We start from the raw sequence: 22,922 nt of genomic DNA, 5'->3' as shown, positions 1-22,922 counted from the left end.
CCGACGTTCGCAAACCTTGTCTCTCCTTTCCTGTCTTTCCGCTTGATGTATTTAGTTTTAGTCTTTCATAGACATTACTTCTAGACTTGTATTGTATAGATACTCATGTACTCAATAACACTCCGATGTTGAGAATTTCCGTGTTGGATTTTTACTTTCTATCCAGTTTTTGAGAGTTTTGATAATTTAAACCTGTGTTATTCTTATTTTTCATTTAAAAGTGTTGGAAGTATTTTTAAGTGTCGGATTTCCTAGTACCACGTTAGGCACCATGGTTAATTTATAAATACATTTTTATTTAATTTAAAAATAGTGGAACATGAGATAATAATTCATCTTGACTTATAACAATGACAAAAGAATATTGCAATTGAAAATTATCTTCGCTTGAATTTAGAAGGTATTTTAACTCAGATGGAGTCAACATTGTTATTAGGATGAACACTTTTTGTACAATATATTTTCTGAGAAAATCTTTGCTTCAGTACTCAATTTATAAGTCTTATAATGATTAACCCGTGCCAATACCCAATATTATATTTTAGAGTTACACATATACACACTTTTATAATAAAAATTATCTCTTATTAGTAGCCTATTACATTATTTGCTCATTTTATTATTTGCAACGACTTGCTTTTTTTAAATCCCTTTTTATCTTTTTCTTTCCTTCAGTATTCATTTTTTTGAGAGAAAATAACAATTTATACCTTATAAATACAGAGATCTAGAACGTAGACTTAATAATTGTGATGACCCGATAGGTCATTTTTAGTGTTAGCCCTTATTTTCGTATTCTGAGACCTCTGTTAGCTTTGTTTGATATTTCTTGGTTTGCGTGTGTGGTCCGTGTCGCTTTTTGAAAATTTTTTATGTGCAAATTTGAAGAAAACATGATTTTTGACTTTAAAAATAACTTGAGTTGATAACGGTCAATATTTTATGAAAACGACCTCAGATCGGTGTTTTGACAATTTGGATAGGTCCGTATTGTGATTTTGGACTTGGACGTATGCCCGAAATTGAAATCGGAGGTCCCTAGACTGATTTGACTCATTTTGCCGAAAACTAGTATTTTGAAAGTTTGGAAATTTCCTAAGTCTGACCGTAAGTTGACTTCATAGCTAACTGGTTCGGATTTTGATGTTGAACTTTGAATAGACCCGTATCGCTATTTGAAACATGTCTGCAAAATTTAGTGTAATTCAGAATTGATTTGACATGATTCAAATGTTTAGATGTGATTCTAGTTGTTCTTGAGTTATTTTGAAATTTCATTCATTTTGAGGGTTGATTTGTAGATTAAGATGTTATTTTGGTGATTTTATCCGCGAGCAAGTTCGTATGATGTTATTACACCTGTGTGCATGTTTGGTTTGGAACCTAAGGGGATCAGGTGAGTTTCGGACGTGTTTCAGATGAGCTTGGTTAGTGTGAAGACTGCTGGTGCAATACCAGTTATGGTCTCTACTGCAGATCTCGTATTTGTGAGGTCTGGCTCACAATTGCGAGCCTCGCTTTTGCGAAGAATTATTTGCATTTGTGAGCATGGGCTGGGCTAGGTGAATCTCGCATTTGAGAGGATTTTGTTCGCTTTTGCGAACTGTGGTCTTTCGCTTTTGCGAATGAAGTGATCACATTTGCGATCACTGACCACTTGAGTCTGCTTCGCGTTTGCGAAGTTCCTGAACGCATTTGCGATGGTGGAGTCTTCGCATTTGCGATCTTTTTGTCGCATTTGCAACTTCTGTTCTTCTGAGACAGGGTTCGCATTTGCGACCCTTGCGATGCTCGCAATTGCGAACAAGACATCGCAATTGTGACATCTGCAGCTGGGTAAAAGAGGGAAAAACGGGACTTAGCTCATTTTACACCGTTTTTCAACCCTAAACACTCTAGAGGCGATTTTCCGAGAGACTTTTCTTCCCAAATTCATAAATGACTTTAATCCATTTTTTTTCAATTACCCATTACTTTTCATGAGATTTCAACATTAAATTTAGAATTTTCATGGTAGAAATTAGGGATTTGGGTAGAATTGGAGATTTATGTAAAATTGAGATTTAGACCTCAAATTGATGTCGGATTTCGAAACAAATTACTAACTAGGACCAGGGGTGAATGGGTAGTCGTATTTTTTTCTGAACCTCGAGTTTTGACCAAGCGGGCCTAGAGTTGAATTTTATTTACTTTTTAAATAATGATCAAAATTGAACCTCTTTAATTAATGTGTAGTTTCTAAAGCTTATTTTGAATCATCTGATCGGTAATTTGCTAGATTTGGTTGATTTGGAGGGTTGTTCGAAAGGTAAGGCCATGGTTGATTTATTGCTTGATTTGCGGAGTGAGGTAAGTGTTGGGTCTAACTTTGACTTGAGGGAATTAGGGAACCATGAACTTTGTGTTATATGAATTATGTGGGAAAACGACGTATATGCGAGGTGACGAGTGTATATACGCTGTCATGATATTTGTTTCCATGTTTTCGCTTATTTCATGATATGTCTTGTTTCATGCCTTAAATGTTACATGCTTTATTTGACTTCTATGCCATATTTGTTACATGTCATTTAATTAATCTTTTATTAAACTGTCTATCCCTTTTATGACTCCATGTTTATTTGTTACTTGCCTCTACTTGCATATCTAAATTGTCATATGTTTTACTTGCCTTATTATTTGTAATATTTATTGCCTTCTATAAGGTGGTTTCCCTTGCATGAGTGATTTAGTTGATAGATACTGATGAATTTGTGAAGTTGAGACTTCGAGTTGTTAGAGATTCTTTGATTATTATCTGGTTCTTTATTACCTCGTATATTTAACCTCTTGACATAGAAATTCTTGTAAATTTGGTTGTTGGATTGTTTACGTTGATTGAAATTATTTGGGAGCGGGTTGCACGCCGCAAAAGAAATTAAAAGGTAATGAATTGAAATGGTGGAATGAGGACGGATTATGATATTGGCAGATGATGATATGGTGGGATCGGGTTGCGCGCCGCAACGGATTATATGTGTGGTATTTGTTTGTGATTATTGGATTTGCCTCGGTATTGTGATATGAGATTATGAGACTTGTTATTTTGGACTCTCTGGTAGTTGGACTTCAAGTTTGTTTTCATGAGTTGACTACTTTACTTCCATTTCATGTTTTCATGTTTTTATGTTATTATTATTATTATTATTATTATTATTATTATTATTATTATTATTATTATTATTATTATTATTATTATTATTATTATTGCATACATGTTATTGTAAGTGGCTCGCCTTAGCCTCGTCACTACTTAATCGAGGTTAGGCTCGACACTTACATAGTACATGTGGTCGGTTGTATTCATACTACACTCTGTACTTCATGTGCAGATATCGGAGTTGGTCCCAGCAGCGCTTAGTGACATTTCCCGAATCTAGCCACCTGTGGAGACTTGAGGTATAACTGCACGAGGTCCGCAGCCCTGAAGTCCCCTTCTATGTTATCATTGCCGTTTATTTTGATTCAAACAATTATATTTTATTTAGACTATTATCTGTAGTATTCTAGATGCCCATGTATTCGTGACTCCAGTTTCTTGGATTGTATTTGGATTACGTCATTTATTAGTTTATCACCTTATTTCAGATTACTCCGTTTTATTGTTATCATTTGATTTGGATTGTTAAAATGGTTAATAAATATAGCTAATGTTGGCTTGCCTAGCAGTGAAATGTTAGGCACCATCACGATCCCGAGGGTGAAAATTTCGGGTCGTGACAATAATATTCTAGTGTTATATTATTATACAAATAATTATGAGTAAAGGCTTTGATGAATTTATTAGTCAATTATTATTAAGTACAATCAGAAATTAATTTTTCTCTTTATATTATTTTTAAAATAATATTTGAATAATAATTTTAATTGTAATTAAAAATGACCTATATGAATTTTTTTTATATTTCTAAAATTTTAATGAGTTTCTTAGAATTCCTTAATTTAAAATTTTTTCATCACAATACAAAAAAAAATCAATACAGACTACCCTCCTTTTTAATATCATTAAAATATAGATCCTTACCATTATACAAACTACCTTATTTTTAATATAATATAGATATATGAAATATAGTTTTGGGATAACTTTAAATTATTCAGATATTTTTAATTTTTCCTTTCAAGATTATAAATCAATGCTAGGAGTTTTGGCTCCAATTGTATACATGTAAAATGCAATTAATTTTATTATAGTAAATTAATGTTACTCAATTGTTATTTGATTCTTTTGAAGTATTTAAACTTAATTGAGTGAAAATCTAATTATATTAAATACACATGCAAATAGATTCAACAAAATACACCCCTCCTTTTTCTTGATGATCCAAACTTACCATTTGAAAATCTCATTGATTAGTTTAAAAACAATATATTTTATATCAATTTTTTAATTTAGATTCTCACTAGATTTTCTTAATTCTTATTAGATTTTGTCCTAAAAATACCAAATGCCTTTTTTTTTTAATGCACCACTTGGCTTAACCATAATGCATATATATTAAAAATTATAAGCAATGTCAACATATTTTAGATCCAAAATTTGGTAGGAAGTTTCGTGAAAGAAACTGAAAGATATGTAGACTTTGTATTTGATTGACTCTCTCTCTCTCCGCTGAAAGATATACATGGAGACTTTGCATTTGATTGACTGGATTCCCCAACTGCTGCATCAATAACCTTCATTGAAGAATGAAGGAGTCATAAGGTAGGTGTCCCTTTTGTATCATATTGATTACCTCGGTTCAGCCAGAGTTAATCTCTAGCGGCATAATGTTATTTTTCTTAGCCAATCCAGCCCTTGTAAAATGGTAAGAAGTTTTGCCAAATTGCTAGTTGCGTGTAGGAGTCCCTTCATATAACCAAGAACCCTGTCTCACATGTTGTTTCTTATCACTCCTCCAATTCCCTCAATTCCTGGGTTACCAATAATAGACCATATGTGTTCAATTTGTAGGAACCTCTATCAGGGGTTCCCACTCCACATAAATGCTTGCCAACTGCTTGTATGATTGTTGTCGACTAGCAATTAAGTGAAATGCAGTGGCTCTGCCTATAGTGTTCCTAACATAAATGGATCCTTTTTCTTATTAAATAAGTTACTGTTTATGGTAGTCCAAATGTTCCAGAAACTGAAGGAAAGAATGTCATCCCACATAAGAATGTTATTAAACTTATGAATCTTGATTTTGGTCCTCGTGTTGAACTATGGAGGTTGATCAAAGATGAGATTTGTAGGCTAGGGACATCGTTACATTCTTGAGAGAGAGAGAGTGCCAGAAGGATTATGCATTTAAGCAGTTGAAAAAAAAAGTGAGATTAATTTGCTTGGGTGATTAACAATGTGCATTGGGGGCTGAATATTGATACTAATGGAGTGCAGGTATTGGCCTGTGGGTAGCCTACCATGAACTAATAGCCAAAGAAAGAATATGATTTTGTTTGCTGCCTGGACTCCCCACACCCAATTGAAGTTAATGGGGGCATCACTGGATGCACTTCTGGACTGGGCATCAAGGAACATATAGGAAAATATAGGAATGCCATTGCTTGTAAGGCCCTAAATAAACTTATCTTCCTTTGAGATATGGGGGTGGATAGGAATGGTGAAGGACGGCGTGGAAATATAACAATTCGATAGGTGGATTTGAGTTTTAGCGTTCCATTCGGTAGTTCGAGACTTTGAGTAACTTTGTATTTGACTTGCGTGTATTGTCGGTTTTGGTTTTCGAGTGGTTCAGGATTGATTTGAAGAATGACTATCGATTTGAAAGCTTTAAGTTGGAATAGTTGACCAAGGTTTGACTTTTGGGAAAACGCACGAACGCAATTTCCCACCTTAGGATGTCGTGATGGCACCTAGTCTCTAAAACTAGATAAACCTAACATGCATAGAGAAATAGCAGAAATATTAATAAATCCTCAAGTTTTAACCATTACACTATCATAATAAATCTCAACAGCACAGCTGACAAATAAGTCCCAAAATCTGGTGGAACTGAGTCATAAGCTCCACAGAATAATCTAAAACGTCTACTACAACACTGTCTGATAAAGGAAATAAAAGTAATGAGAAGATAACGGAAGTTGACTCTGAGGCCTGCGGACGTCAGCCAGGTATACCTTGAAGTCTCTTGAAAGCAGCTAACCAATCAATCTCTAACGTCCAGCACGGGGAGACTATTACATCCCACATTTTCGGACATTAAAGTTTCGTTGTATGTTAATCAACGTAAGCACGGGAATGAGATTATTTTGAGATTATAAGCATTTTGCTATTTAGAACAAGTGATGAGTAAATTCGTGAAGATGAGAGGCTAAGCAAATCGAAGAAAATAAATTTCGTCAAAGTTGGATATCTTGGGATAAAATACGGTCTAAGCTATAATACCCAGTATTTATGGGCTTGTGCCATACAAGGTACCACATGACCGTGATAGTAGGGTACATAAAGTGTGTTAAAAGTGAGTAGTATTTTAAGTAATTTGAGATAATTCTTAATTATGTGGATAATTAATTAATTATTAGTTTAATGGGAGATTAGCAAGATAATTAAGAATTTGTGGATAAGCCTAAAAGGCCCCCCCAACGTGGCAGCAAGTTTTGGCCAAATTAATGACTCTTAAGTCATGTAATTTGGTGGCACAATTAGAGGACTTGTGGCCAAAGTCATCAAAGTGTGGGGCCCACACCCACTAATACAAAAGACTACTTGAATTCACAAAAAAAGATACTTACATCCTCTAAAGTGACGGATGAACTTCAGCAAAGAAAAGTTATACAAGATTAGGATCAAATGCAAAATAGAGATATATCTATCTTCATAGAAACGCAAATAGCTTCAGCAAGAGATTCATACGAGACTTCCTAGCATAATATTAACAAGATTTTGCGATTCTAAAGGAGTACGGTGCAATCTTTCTCAAGAATATCATACGGATTTTTTCCCTACTTCGATCCGTCGTTACGGGTTTTATCACATATGATGTATGTTAGAGTAATTATCAAGAGAATCGGCTCAGGTATGTTAAGGCTATCCCTTCTTTCCTTTTGGCATGGTCCAAATGATACAAATGAAGCGAGCAAAATATGCAACTTTCATAAATGACGCTATTCATAGAAATACTAGAGGTGTCTATATTCTTGATTCCCCATGTGTCTTATTATTCTATCATATGTTCATGGGTCTCAGAAAATACGTAAGTTGATAAAGTTTATTTCATGATATTAATGAGAGGCATAATGGTCTTATGACGTACCGATAGATTTTATTGACATACTTCTCATGCATTGCATTCATTTATACATGTACATATATATATATATATATATATATATATATATATATATATATATATATATATATATATATATATATATATATATATATATATATATATATATATATATATATATATATATATATATATGGGGATATGGGAAAAGGTTACAGCGTTATATAAGCACCATCACCTGATCAACTGGTATACGTTGATGATTTGCCCACAGTGGCCGAGATGATATGATGGGATGCCCACAGTGGCCGAGATCATATGATGGGATGCTCTCAGAGGCTTGATGATGTTATGAACGCATATACCTAAGAATGGTATGACATTTATACACATATGCATGACATTATAAATATTAATGATTTACAGAGTTATTTAGACATACATGTCGAGTCTTTTACTCCATGTTTCTATCATGTCTATTGTTTACTGATTTTCATTCCTTACATACTCAGTACATTGTTTGTACTAACGTCCCTTTGCCGGGGGACGCTGCGTTTCATGCCCGCAGGTTCCGACAGACAGGTTGGGAGTCCTCCAAGTAGGTTATCAGCTCAGCGGAAGGTGTTGGTGCGCTCCATTTGCTCCGGAGTTGCTTATGTGGTCAGTATAATTAGGACATGTATTGATTAGTATGGCGGGACCCTGTCCCGACCTTTATGATATTTATGTACTCTTAGAGGCTTGTAGACATATGTTGTGTACGTGAGAGATTGTACGGCCTTGCCGGCCTATGTTCAGTGTAATTCTGGTCTTATAAGCCAGTATATCATATATATAAGTTTGTATTCCCTCATGCTTTACTCCGGTTCATTTACCTATGATAGAATGATACGAAAGATACGTTATGTTGGTACTCGATTGAGTAAGGTACCGGGTGCCCGTCACGACCCATCAGTTTGGGTCGTGACAAAAGTGATATCAGAGCAGTTCTGTCCTAGGGAGTCTACAAGCCGTGTCTAGTAGAGTCTTGTTTATGGGTGTGTTGTGCACCACACTTATAAGCAGGAGGCTACAGGGAATTTAGGACTGTCACTCTTTATTCTTACTCTAGATCGTGTGGTAGAGCTTATTTGTAAGAACTCAATTTCCTAAATTCTATCTTATTCATAATATGATGATGCCTACATCCAGAAAGACAGTTGGTAAGAGATATAGCTGTGGAAGAGTTGAGTCAGAGGAACTCAATTTTTGCATCATGCTTATGATGGATAAATATGAGGTATTAAACAGATCATGTGTGTACTAAGATATGTAAGCTTCTTGATAAGGATCCCTAAGGCAAGAATGTCTATTCACTCTTACGGTAAAAAAGAATAAGAGAATCAGAAGGTAGACACAAGTTTCATCAAGTAAAGGAAGCAAGATGAAAAAGGGTACGAGCTACCCAGCTAATGAAGATTATCGCAGAGGAATATAAGCATTTTGAGTTACCTTCAACAGTAACAGAGATATATACAATTGATCACACCCATTTCAGTTATGCCCTATGGGGGCTGACTTGTGTAGTTTAAGAGAAGGACGGGATATCAAGATCCGGCTGGGGTTAGAGTAACCCAAAAAGGTGAATGGATTATTTGTGTTAGTTGATACTTCCGAAGGATAGCGCAAATGTGTTAATAGATCTCCTTGTGAGACACCAGATGGTGCTCTCTAGAATAGTACAACTAGATATGAGTAATACAAAGATGGGCACTGGAAGCCTTGAAGGGATAAATATTACCTTAGTATGGCTCCCGTCCCTAGTAGAGAAAGAATGTTAGGCAAACCGAAGAGCCAGTAGATGGAGCAAGGGGAGCTAAAAGCAAAAGAATGTCTTGTTCGAGTTTTCAGAATAAAGTGATAGACATAAATGTTAGCAAGAAATAAGAAGAGAGTTAATGAAACATTATGAGTAAGATGTGATATATGGATGACAACGGTGGATCAAAAAGATGACAGTATTACGGAGTCTATAGTCAAGTGAGGGAAAAGACGAGAAGTGACAGGCCTTGAGATAACAAAAGAGTATAGGCCATAAAGTCATATCCTCATTTCGAGAAATAATTTCGTGACTCTAACGCGATTACCAGAAGGAAAAGTTAGACCCCAGAGTAATAGAAATCAGTATGGATTGGTGAACAAGATAAACTAAACATAAATTAGGGACTGGGTGATTTGATAATGGTCGACATCATGAGAATTTCAGACTTCGTTCCGGCGATAATAGAATGGACAACAGAAGAAGATTCATGACAAATTCAGAGAATGATCATTCAGGAAGTCGCTTCCCTAATGCAAGCAATGTGAGCAAAGTTAAGCTTAAGGGACTGTATGTGCTAGTTATACTAAGTGTCACCCTCGCGAGTAAGGAAATTTGTTATCCTTGGTACAGAAGGACTACCGCGAGGCGAGTAAGGATTATCGATGATGTGAAAAGACGCCAAAGATGAAGAGACAAAACATCTATACGTAGATCATTGTAGCACTAAATCTTAGTACTCCCCTAAAGAGGGGAATGTGGAGTGATATGGTATTAAGACAGAATTAAGTGGTTCTAGTAACTATGGAATGGTAAAGGAAGAATGCGATAAAAATGAGAAAGGAATGAGATTGCACTTATTCAAATCCTACCGATATGCTACGATTCCAAAACATTATGCAAGCACGACGTCAAGAAAGGAAGTAAGGGTTCCTGCCCGGGATGTTATTGATAAATAAGGAGCCAATGCGGGAGGTAAGTTAAGACAAAGGAAATAACCCAAGAAAGATTACGCGGAATATTAATATAAGAATGGGTCAACGAGTAGTTAGTAGTTGATTCAGGAAGAGCCTAGTTATGGCTAGACAAGAGGATACAGACAAATCAAATAGATCGTACAAAATAAACATAGCAAACCCCAACATGGGCAATTCAGTCTCGCAGATATGACATCGTGATCCTTGAGAAATATTCAGATAGGAGTTGGGGGAGTTAAAGGTACCGTATGAGTGTTACGGAAATAAAAGAGAATGCCACTATGAATAAAGTCAAAACTTCAGTTCAGAAGCAACCCTACAAGCATAAGGACGTGGAGGTAAGTAACTAAGGATAGTTATAGGCAAGGAAGAACATCTAATATTTGTCGAGTATACGATGTGATAAGCTCGCAGCTTTACACGGGTAAGAGGATCCTCCCTATGTACTACAATGAAAGACTAGCTAAGGAAATAAGGAAGAAGGTTTCAATCTAAACAGGGTAACTCGAAGGAGAAATGGCCATGTGAAAACAGTCTTATTACAAAATTGTATGCACTCCAAAAGAAAGCTGAGAAGGAACGAAAGGAATTATTCGAGCAAAGATCCAGAGTTGGTTACGTTATGAACGCACATAAGATTTCGGAGTATTATCCATGCAGCATATATGTTGACAATCATACAATCGTAGAAGACTCCGGTATAATTCATAAGAAAGAATTGAGACCCGGTCATAGACAAATGATTGAATTGTTAGAAGATTATATCATGGATATTCCATAGCATTCATGAAAGGCTAAAGTAATAACAAATACCATTAGCCGCAGATCGGGAGATAGCTTAAGCCTACATAAAGGCTGATCAGAGGGAAGAGGAAACTAAAAAGTTACATCAACTAAGTAAATCAGGAGTCTAATTATTGGACCCAGAAAATTATAAACATCATGATTGAGAACATTGCAGAATCACTCTTAATATCAGAGGTACAAGAGAGATAGTACAGTTGCCATATTCTATAACGACTCTACGATAAAGCTAGTTAGAAGAGTACCAGCCTTATAAGGAGTTAGTATGAAGCTTCCACCGGATTATGTATGCATAAAAGGTGCAAGTGTTATAATAGAGCTTCAAGTTGTGGATGCGAATTATACCTATGTGGAAGGGAGGTCATGAAAGAGGTAGAAGATGTGATGCGAGATTTTAAGATAAGTAAGGTAAAGGTGAACAACGTACGAGATACTCAAATGCAGAAGGTCGTGAATGGTCCGTAGTATGGATAGAAGGCTAGAAGCACGGGGATTCAGTATTCAGGAATGATAGCGGCGTCGTTAGTGGCATATCTTCCAGCCTATGGTTTCTAGGTATCAAGAGGCCTAGTTAAGAGAGTAAAGAAGAGTTAGAGACGATGTGATGTCTCGCTTGATGTTCCAGAATAACACAAGAAAATCTATGGTGCAAGCAAGTAGAAGGAATGTTGCGAGTAGTATAAATAGATATGTGTAGGTTGCAAAGTAAATTATGGTAAAGCGACAAGGTTTTAGGAATACAGGAATAAGGATAAGAAAGGGCGAGTGATAAGGTGACGAGAATGGATAAGTCCTCAGGATTAAGCCCATGAAAACAAGAGAGCTGATGGTTTCTCTAAGTTATAGAAAGCTCAGTATAACCTGAATGAACTCAAAGGAGTTACTCATCATAAGTAGCATTTAGAAGAGATGGAATGCTGTCCTGAAAGTAGAATAAGGGTGTAATTGTGATAGATAAATGATGACATTTGGGCCTTCAATTGAGTAATGATTTGAAAAAAAAGAAAAAGAAAGAAGGGATTCATGAATTGTACGGAATTAAAATACCCACGTAAGGTGAATCACATTGGGATGCTATGAAATACAGTTATTGAAGTATAGTATTGCCCTTAGGTGGATTAGGCAAGTCACTTCAGATATCCCCCGATGAGACGTAAGCCCTAGTGACAATGTATTACGTAAGAGGTTTCAAGTTATCAGTAGTAGATTATAGATCAACATTTAGGTGAATCAACAATGGATGGATAAAAGTTACAAAATATGAAATGCGAATAGGCCATCATTCTTAAGATGAACAGTAATGAAGAAGCATTAAGGACTTAGATTTATACATATAGGATAAGCAACGAGAGTAACCTGGAGTTTGGTAGCAGACCTCAGCAACGAAAAATCGAAGTAAGAGTTATGGTATAGTATGAGCTATCTAGAGGCAGTAAAGTCATACAGATAGATAACCGGGTCTATGAAACAAGATATAGTAATATTCGTAAGTTCAACAAAGTACCGAGCAAAGAGCTTCAATATACCTATAGATGCCAGAGGGATATCTTGTCAAGCTCTGTATATGTTTACAAAGTGAGGCATAGAGATTGGCTAAATACTGGAGGAAAATGGAAAGAAGAGTCGCATAGGCGCACTTACAAGGTTAGAGTCTTACAGGCTGCATGATAGAAGGTAGCAACAATTACGAGATTGGAAGGATTCTGACTACAAGTCGTGGTGTGAGAAAGAGGCCTAAAGGGGGGAATGCCTTGGCCCTTGGATTTATTCATAAAACAGTTGCCTAGATAGCAAGAAGAGTACTAAAGTATTCACAAGAACTATAGGTTATTATAATGATAAGTGCATCAGTCAACATTCGACGACGAATGTTCCAAAGGGGGGAATGATGTTACATCCCGCATTTTCGGACGTTAAAGTTTCGTCGTAAGTTAATCGACGTAAGCACGAGAATGAGATTATTTTGAGATTATAAGCATTTTGCTATTTCAAACAAGTGATGAGTAAATTCGTGAAGGTGAGAGGGTAAGCAAATCGAAGAAAATAAATTTCAACGAAGCTGGACATCTTGGGATAAAATACGGTCTAAGCTATAATACCCAGTATTTATGGACTTGTGCCATACAAGGTACCACATGACCGTGATAGTAGGGTACATAAAGTATGTTAAAAGTGAGTAGTATTTTAAGTTTTTTGAGATAATTCTTAATTATGTAGATAATTAGTTAATTATTAGTTTAATGGGAGATTAGCAAGATACGCAAGAATTTGTGGATAAGCCTAAAAGGCCCCCCAATGTGGCAGCATGTTTTGTCCAAATTAATGACTCTTAAGTCATCTAATTTGGTGGCACAATTAGAGGACTTGTGGCCAAAGTCATCAAAGTGTGGGGCCCACACCCACTAATACAAAAGACTTCTTGAATTCACAAAACAAGATACTTACATCCTATAAAAGTGACGGATGAACTTCAACAAAGAAATATTATACAAGATTAGGATCAAATTCAAAAGAGATATATATATATCTATTGTTACACCCCATATTTTCGTACGTGAATGTACGCCATAAATAAATTGATGAAAACTCGGAAATGAGACGTTACATCCCGCATTTTTGTACGTTAACATTTCGTCGTAAGTTAACTGACGTAAGTTCAGGAATGAGATTATTTTGAGATTATAAGCATTATGCTATTTCAAATAATTGATAAGTGAATTCATGAAGGAGAAAGAGTAAACAAATCAAAGAAAGTGAGTTTCGTCGAAATTTGACATTTTGGGATAAAATACGGCTCGAGCTACAATACCCCGTATTTATGGACTAGTGCAATACAAGGTACCATGATAGTAAGATGTATAAAGTGTGTTAAAAGTGAGTAGTATTATAAGTAATTTGAGATAATTCTTAATTATGTGGATAATTAGTTAATTATTAGTTTAATGGGATATTAGCAAGATAATTAAGAATTTGTGGATAAGCCTAAAAGCCCCCCAACGTGGCAGCAAGATTTAGCCAAATTAATGACTCTTAAGTCATGAAATATGGTGGCACAATTAGATGACTTGTGGCCAAAGTCATCAAAGTGTGGGGCCCACACCCACTAATACAAAAGACTTCTTGAATTCACAAAAAAAGATACTTACATCCTCTAAAGTGACGGATGAACATCAGCAAAGAAAAGTTATACAAGATTAGGATAAAATTCAAAAGAGAGATATATCTATTGTTACACCCCATATTTTCGTACGTGAAAGTACGCCATAAATAAATTGATGAAAGCTCAGAAATGAGACGTTACATCCCGCATATTTGTACGTTAAAATTTCGTCGTAAATTAACCGACGTAAGTTCAGGAATGAGATTATTTTGAGATTATAAGCATTATGCTATTTCAAACAATTGATGAGTGAATTTGTGAAGGAGAGAGAGTAAGCAAATCAAAGAAAGTGAGTTTCGTTGAAGTTTGACATTTTGGGATAAAATACGGCCCGAGCTACAATACCCCATATTTATAGACTTGCTATACAAGGTACCATGATAGCAAGATGTATAAAGTGTGTTAAAAGTGAGTAGTATTATAAGTAATTTGAGATAATTCTTAATTATGTGGATAAAATATTAATTATTGTATTAGTAGGGGGTTAATGAGTTGATTAAGGAATTAAATGGATGATTTTTGGATAAGTCTTATAACCATTTACGTGGCAACCCATCACTATAATTAGTGACTCATGAATTATGTTGCAAAATGGCAAAGTTAGGTGAATTTTGGGTGACTTAGTCATTATTCAAATGGGGCCCACAAATCTTAATTGTAAAGGACTTTCATATGTCTTTGAGTGAGACACTTACGGATGGAAAATCTCAAACAATATTTATTTGACCGTTTTAGAAAGTGAGAGAGAGAGTAACGTGAGTTTGCTTCAGCAAGTTCATACAAGAACATATATATACATGTAACGTGAGTTCTTCAATAAAAAAAAATTCATACGAAACTATTTAGCATAGCAACGAGATTTTGCGATTATAAGGGAGTACGGTGCAATCTTTCTCAAGAATATCATACGGATATTTTCCTACTTCGATCCGCCGTTACACATTGTCGCAATCAACGGTGTTAAATGGATTGTCAAGAGAATCGGTTCATGTATGTTAAGGCTATCCCTTCTTTCTTTTTGGCATGATCCAATTGATACAAATGAAACGAGCAAATTACGCAACTTTCATAAATGACTCTATTCATAGAAATATTAGGGGTGTCTATATTCTTGATTCCCCATGTGTCTTATTATTCTATCATCTGTTCATGGGTCTCAGAAAAATGCGTATTTGATAAAGTTTATCCGAAAGGCATATTGATTTTATGATATTCCGATAAATCATATTAACATAATTCTTATGCATTTCATGAATTTATACATGTACATTGACCCATGACCAGATGGAATTATATACACGTATATATATGTATATGGGATATGGGAAAAGGTTACGGCGTTATATACGCACCGCCACCTGATCAGCTGGTATATGTTGATGATTTGCCCACAGTGGCCGAAATGATATGATAGGATGCCCTCAGAGGCTTGATGATGTTATGAACGTATATACCTATGCATGGTATTACATTTATATGCATATGCATGACATTATAAAAATGAAATGATTCACAGAGCTATGCAGACGTACATGTCGAGTCTTTTACTCTATGTTTCTCTCATGTCTATTATTTACTGATTTTCATTCCTTACATACTCGGTACATTATTTGTACTGACATCCCTTTTGCCTGGGGACGCTGCGTTTCATGCCCGCAGGTCTTGATAGATAGGTCGAGAGTCCTCCAAGTAGGCGATCAGCTCAGCGGAAGATGTTGGTGCACTCCATTTGCTCCGGAGTTGCTTGTTTGGTCATTATGATTTAGATCGTGTATTGTTTGGTATGGCGGGGCTCTGTCCCGACCTTTATGATAATTATGTATTCTTAGTGGCTTGTAGAGAGATGTCATGTATATGAAAGATTGTATGGCCTTGTCGGCCTATGTCCAGTGTACGAGTGATCATTTTGGTCTTATAGGCCAGTATGTCATATGTATAAGTTTATTCCCTCATGATTTACTCCGGTTCATTTACCTATGATGGAATGATACGAAAGATACGTTATGTTGGTACTCGGTTGAGTAAGGTACCGGGTGCCCGTCGCAGCCAATCGGTTTGGGTCGTGACAAAAGTTGTATCAGAGCAGTTCTGTCCTGGGGAGTCTACAAGCCGTGTCTAGTATAGAGTCTTGTTTATGGGTGTGTTATGCACCACACTTATAAGCAGGAGGCCACAAGGCATTTAGGACTGTCACTCTTTCTTCTTACTCTAGATCGTGTGGTAGAGCTCAGTTGTAAGAACTCAATTTCCTAAACTCTATCTTATTCATAATACGATGATGCCTACATCTAGAAAGACGGTTGGTAAGAGATATAACTTTGGAAGAGTTGAGTTAGAGGAACTCGAGTTTGCATCATTCTTATGATGGATAAATGTAAGGTCTCCAGCAGAATATGTGGATACTAAGACGTGCAAGCTTCTTGATAAGGAGCCTTAAGGCAAGAATATCTATCCACCCCTTTGGTGAAAGGCAATGAGAGATTCAGAAGATAGATACAAGTTTCAACAAGTAAAAGAAGCAAGGTGAAGAAGGGTACGAAGTACCCAGTTAATGAAGATTAACAATATTTACAATTCAAGCAGAGGAATACAAGCATTTTAAGTTACCTTCAACAGTAATAAATGTATGTACAATCGGCCACGCCCATCTCAGTTATGCCGTATGGGAGCTAACAGATATAGCTTAAGAGAAGGATGGGATATCAAAATCCGACGGGGGTTAGAGTAACCCAAAATGGTGGATGGATTGTTAGCGTTAGTTGACATTTCTGAAGGATAGTACAAATGTGCTAATAGATCTCCTTGTAAGACACCCAGATGGTGCGCTCTAAAATGATATAGCTAGATATGAATACTAGAATGATCAGAAATTTCAGAAGATAGGTAGTGGAATCCTAGAAGGGATAAATATTTACCTTAAGTGTGGCTCCCGTCCCTAGTAGAGGGAGAAAGTTAGGCAAATCGAAGAGCCAGTGGATGGAGCAAGGGAAGCTACAAGCAAGATAATGTCTTGTTGAGAGTTTCAGAATAAAGTGATAGACAGAGATGTTAGCAAGGAAATAAGAAGAGTGTTAATTAAGCATTATGAGTAAGATGTGATACATGGATGACAACGTTAGATCAAAAAGATGACAGTATTACAGAGTCTTTAGTCAAGTGGAGGAAAAGACAAGAGGTGACAAGCCTGGAGATAACAAAAGAGTATAGGCCATAAAGTCATATCCTCATTTCCAGAAATAAGTTCGTGACTCCAACGCGATTACCCGAAGGAAAAGTTAGACTCAAGAGTAATAAAAATCAGTATGGGCTGGTGAACATGATAAACTAAACATGAATTAGGGACTGAATGATTTGATAATGGTCGACATAATGAGAATTTCATATTTTGTTCCGGCGATAATAGAATGGAAAACAGAAGAAGATTCATGAGAAATTGAGAGAATGGTCATTCAGGAAGGTGCTTCCCTAAAGCAAGAAATGTAAGCAAAGTTAAGCTTAAGGGACGGTATGTGCCAGTTATACTAAGTGTCACCCTCGTGAGTAAGAAGTTTTGTTATCCTTGGTACGGAAGGATTACCACAAGGAAAGTAAGGGTCATCAATGATGTGAAAAGAAGCCAAAGATGAAGAGGTAAAAACATCTATAGGTATATCGTCGTAGCTCCAACTCTTAGTACTTCCTTAGAGAGGGGAATATGGAGTGATGTGGCATGAAGTCAGAATTTAGTTGTTCTAGTAATCATGGAATGGTAAAGGAAGAATGCGGTAAAAATGAAAAAAGAATGAGATTGCACTGATTCAAATCCTATAGATATGCTATGATTCCAGAACATTATGCAAACACGATATCAAGGAAAGGAAGTAAGGGTTCCTACCCGAGATGTTATTGATAAATAAGGAGCCAGTGCAAGACGTAAGTTAAGATAAAGGGAATAACCCAAGAGGGATTACGCGGAATACATATATGAAAATGGACTAATGAGCAGTTGGTAGTTGATTCAGGAAGAGTCTAGTTATGTCTAGATAAGAGGTTACAGACAAATCAACAGATCGTGCAAGATAAACATAGTGAACCCCAACATGGGAATTCAGTCTCGCAGATATGACATTGTGATCCTTGAGATATATTCAGATAGGAGTTGGGGTAGTTAAAGGTAAATAAATGAGAATGCCACTGGGAGACAGTCAAAACTTCAGTTCAGGAGAAACCCTACAAGCTCGCGGGCATGGAAACAAGTAACTACAAATAATTATAGGCGGGGAAGAACATAAAAAATTCCATCAAGTATACGATGTGATAAGCTTGTAAGTTTACAAGAGCCAGAAGGTCTCCCTAAATACTACAACGAAAGACTAGCTGAGGAGATAAGGAAGAAGGCTTCAACCTAAGCACAGTGACCCAAAGAGGAAATGGTCTTGTAACAACAAGTCTAATAAAAACATTGTACGCACTCCATAAGGAAGTGGCACCTAGCGTGGCTAATGAGCGAGAAATGAAACCAAAAGTAATATTCGAGACCATATGAATTGCACAAAATTCCGACATGCATGGGAACCAAGATAAGCTAAGTATGCATGCAACAAGGGGGCTGAATGACCAAGAAAAGTAATTGCTTACATGTAAAGAAAGCTGAGATGGAACGAAAGGAATTATTCGATCAAAGATCCAAAGTTAGTTACGTTATGAACGCACTAAAGATTTTAGAGTATTATCCATGCAGCATATATGTTGACAATCATATAGCCATAGAAGACTCCGGTATAAGTTAAAAGAAAGAATTGAGTCCAAGTCATAAATAACAGATTGAATTTTTAGAAGATTGTATCATGGATATTCCAAAGAGTCCATGAAAGGCTAAACAATAACTAATACCATGAGCCGCAGATCGGACGATAGCTTAAGCCTACATAAAGGTTGATCAGAAGAAAGAGGAAACTAAATAGTTACATCAACGAAGTAAATTGGGAGTCTGATTATTGGACCCAAAAACTTATAGAAACCATGATTGATAACATAGCAGAGTCACTCTTAATATCAGAGGTACAAGAGAGATAGTACAACAACCATATTCAATAACGGCTCTACGAGAAAGCTAGTTAGAAGAGTACCATGCTTATAAGAAGTCAGTATGAAGCTCTCACCAGATTGTGTATGCACCAGAGGTGCAAGTATTATAATAGAGCTTCAAGTTGTGGATATGAATTATACCTATGTGAAAGGGAGGTCACGAAAGAGATAGAAGATGTGATGTGAGATTTTAATGTAAGTAAGGTAAAAGTGAACAATTTACGAGATACTTAAATGCAGAAGGTTGTGAATAGTCCGTACTTCAGAAAAAGGCTAGAAGCGTGGGGATTCAGTATCCAGCAATGATAGCGGCGTCGTCAGTGACATATCTTCCAATGGATGATTTCTAGGTATCGAGAAGCCTAATTAAGAGAGTAAAAAAGAGTTAGAGATGATGTGATGTCTCGCTTGATGTTCCAGGATGACATAAGGAAATCTATTATGCAAGCAAATTGAAGGAAGGTTGCGAGTAGTATAATTGAATATGTGTAGGTCGCAAGATAAAGTATGGTAAAGCGACAAGGTTTTAGAAAGACGGGAGTAAGGATAAGAAAGGGCGAGTGAGAAGGTAATGAGAATGGATAAAGTCCTTAGGATTAAGCCCATGAAAACAAGAGAGCTAATGGTTTCTTTAAGTTATACAAAGCTCAGTATAGCCTGAACGAACTCAAAGGAGTCTAAGACTAATGGCATTTAGAAGAGATGGAATGCCTCCCTGGTAGTAGAATACGGGTGATATTGTGATAGATAAAGGATGACGTTTGGGCCTTCGATTGAGTAATGATTTGAAGAGGATTTCATGAATTGTACGGAATTAAAATACCCACATAAGTGAATCATATTGGGATGCTATAAAATACGGTTATTGAAGTACAATATCGCCGCTAAGTCGATTAGGAAAATCACTTCAAATATTCCTTGATGCACGTAAGCCCTAGTGGCAAGGTATTACGTAAAAAGTTTCAAGTTATCATTGGTATATTATAGATCAATATTAAGGTGAATCAACAATGGATGGAAAAAAGTCACAAAGTTTGAAACGAGATTAGGCCATCATTCTTAAAATTAACAGTAATGAAGAAGCGTTAAAAGACTTAGCTTTATGCATATAGGATAAGCAATTGGAGTAACCTGGAGTTTGGTAGCAGACCTCAATAATGATAAATCGAAGTAGGAATTAAGGTATAGTATGGCCTACTTAGATGAAGTAAAGCGAATGGTGCCCAGAGGGACAACTTGATATAATTTTATATATGTTCACAAAGTGAAGCCTAAAGATTGGCTAAAAACTGGAGGAAAAAGGAAAGAAGAGTCGCATAAGCGCACATACAAGGAAAAAGTCGTACATGCAGCATGATAGAAGATAGCAATAGTTACAAGATTGGAATGATTCCGACCACAAGTCATGGTGTGAGAAAGAGGCCTAAAGGGGGAATGCACTGGCGTTTGGGATTCATTCACAGAATAGTTGCCTAAATAGCAAGAAGAGTATTAAAGTATTCGCAAGAGCTATAGGTTATGAGAATGATAAGTGTATCAGTCAACATTCGAGGACGAATGTTCCAAAGGGGGGATGATGTTACACCCCATATTTTTCGTACGTGATAGTACGCCATAAATAAATTGATGAAATCTCGGAAATGAGACGTTACATCCCCCATTTTTGTACGTTAAAATTTTGTTGTAAGTTAATCGACGTAAGTTCGGGAATGAGATTATTTTGAGATTATAAGCATTATGCTATTTCAAACAAGTGATGAGTGAATTCGTGAAGGAGAGAGAGTAAGCAAATCAAAGAAAGTGAGTTTCGTCGAAGTTTGACATTTTGGGATAAAATACGGCCCGAGCTACAATACCCCATATTTATGGACTAGTACCATACAAGGTACCATGATAGCAAGATGTATAAAGTGTGATAAAAGTGAGTAGTATTATAAGTAATTTGAGATAATTATTAATTATGTGGATAATTGGTTAATTATTGGATTAGTGGGAGGGGGAGGGGGTTAATGAGTTGATTAAGGAATTAAGTGAATGATTTTTGGATAAGTCTTATAACCATTTACGTGGCAGCCCATCACTATAATTAGTGACTCATGAATTATGTTGCAAAATGGCAAAGTTAGATAAATTTTGGGTGGCTTAGTCATTATGCAAATGGGGCCCACAAATATTAATTGTAAAGGACTTTCATATGTCTTTGAGTGAGACACTTACAGATGGAAAATTTCAAACAATATATATTTGACTCTTTTAGAAAGTGAGAGAGAGTAACGTGAATATTTATTTGACTCTTTTAGAAAGTGAGAGAGAGTAACGTGAGTTTGCTTCAGCAAGTTCATACAAGAACATGTATATACATGTAACGTGAGTTCTTCAATAAAAACAAATTCATACGAAACTATTTAGCATAGCAACCAGATTTTGCGATTATAAGGGAGTACGGTGCAATCTTTCTCAAGAATATCATACGGATATTTTCCTACTTCGATCTGCCGTTACGCGTTGTCGCAATCAATGGAGTTAAATGGATTGTCAAGAGAATCGGTTCATGTATGTTAAGGCTATCCCTTCTTTCTTGATACAAATGAAACGAGCAAATTACGCAACTTTCATAAATGACTCTATTCATAGAAATATTAGGGGTGTCTATATTCTTGATTCCCCATGTGTCTTATTATACTATCATCTGTTCATGGGTCTCAGAAAAATACGTATTTGATAAAGTTTATCCGAAAGGCATATTGATTTTATGATATTTCGAGAAATCTTATTAACATAATTCTTATGCATTTCATGAATTTATACATGTAAATTGAGCCATGACAAGATGGTATTATATACACGTATATATATGTATATGGGATATGGAAAAAGGTTACGGCGTTATATACGCACCGCCACCTGATCAGCTGGTATACGTTGATGATTTGACCACAGTGGACGAAATGATATGATAGGATGCCCTCAGAGGCGTGATGATGTTATGAACGCATATACCTATACATGGTATGCCATTTATATGCATATGCATAACATTATAAAAAGGAAATGATTCACAGAGCTATGCAGACATACATGTCGAGTCTTTTACTCTATGTTTTTCGCATGTCTATTATTTACTGATTTTCATTCCTTACATACTCGGTACATTATTTGTACTGACGTCCCTTTTGCCTGGAGATGCTGCATTTTATGCCCGCAGGTCTTGATATACAGGTCGAGAGTCCTCCAAGTAGGTGATCAGCTCAGCGGAAGATGTTGGTGCACTCCATTTGCTCTGGAGTTGCTTGTTTGGTCAATATGATTTAGATGTGTATTGTTTAGTATGGCGGGGATCTGTCCCGACCTTTATGATAATAATGTATTCTTAGTGGCTTGTAGAGAGATGTCATGTATATGAAAGATTGTATGGCCTCGTCGGCCTATGTCCAGTGTACGAGTGATAATTTTGGTCTTATAGGCCAGTATGTCATATGTATAAGTTTATTCCCTCATGATTTACTCCGGTTCATTTACCTATGATGGAATGATACGAAAGATACGTTATGTTGGTACTCGGTTGAGTAAGGTACCGGGTGCCTGCCGCGGCTCATCAGTTTGGGTCATGACATCTATCTTCATAGCACTGTAAATAGCTTCCGCAAGAGATTCATACGAGACTTCCTTGCATAATAGTAACAGGATTTTTCGATTCTAAGGGAGTACGGTGCAATCTTTCTCAAGAATATCATATGAATTTTTCCCTACTTCGATCCACCTTACATGTTTTATCACAAAAGATATGTGTTAGAGGAATTGTCAAGAGAATCGGCTCAGGTATGCTAAGGCTATCCCTTCTTTCC

General features: G+C 36.2%; 1 long non-coding RNA gene across 1 annotated transcript; it reads left to right on the top strand.

Annotated features, from left to right (window-relative positions):
* Positions 1-4,587: 4,587 nt before the first annotated feature.
* LOC142168404 (uncharacterized) lies at positions 4,588-8,131 on the top strand. The gene is made up of 2 exons (XR_012698272.1): positions 4,588-4,744; positions 7,840-8,131. It is a non-coding gene; the product is annotated as an uncharacterized LOC142168404 (long non-coding RNA).
* The last annotated feature ends 14,791 nt before the right edge of the window (positions 8,132-22,922 follow it).

The sequence above is a fragment of the Nicotiana tabacum genome, chromosome 13 (genome assembly GCF_000715075.1).
Source record: "Nicotiana tabacum cultivar K326 chromosome 13, ASM71507v2, whole genome shotgun sequence".
Taxonomy (NCBI): Eukaryota; Viridiplantae; Streptophyta; class Magnoliopsida; order Solanales; family Solanaceae; genus Nicotiana; species Nicotiana tabacum.
This window is presented reverse-complemented; position numbering and strand designations above follow the sequence as displayed.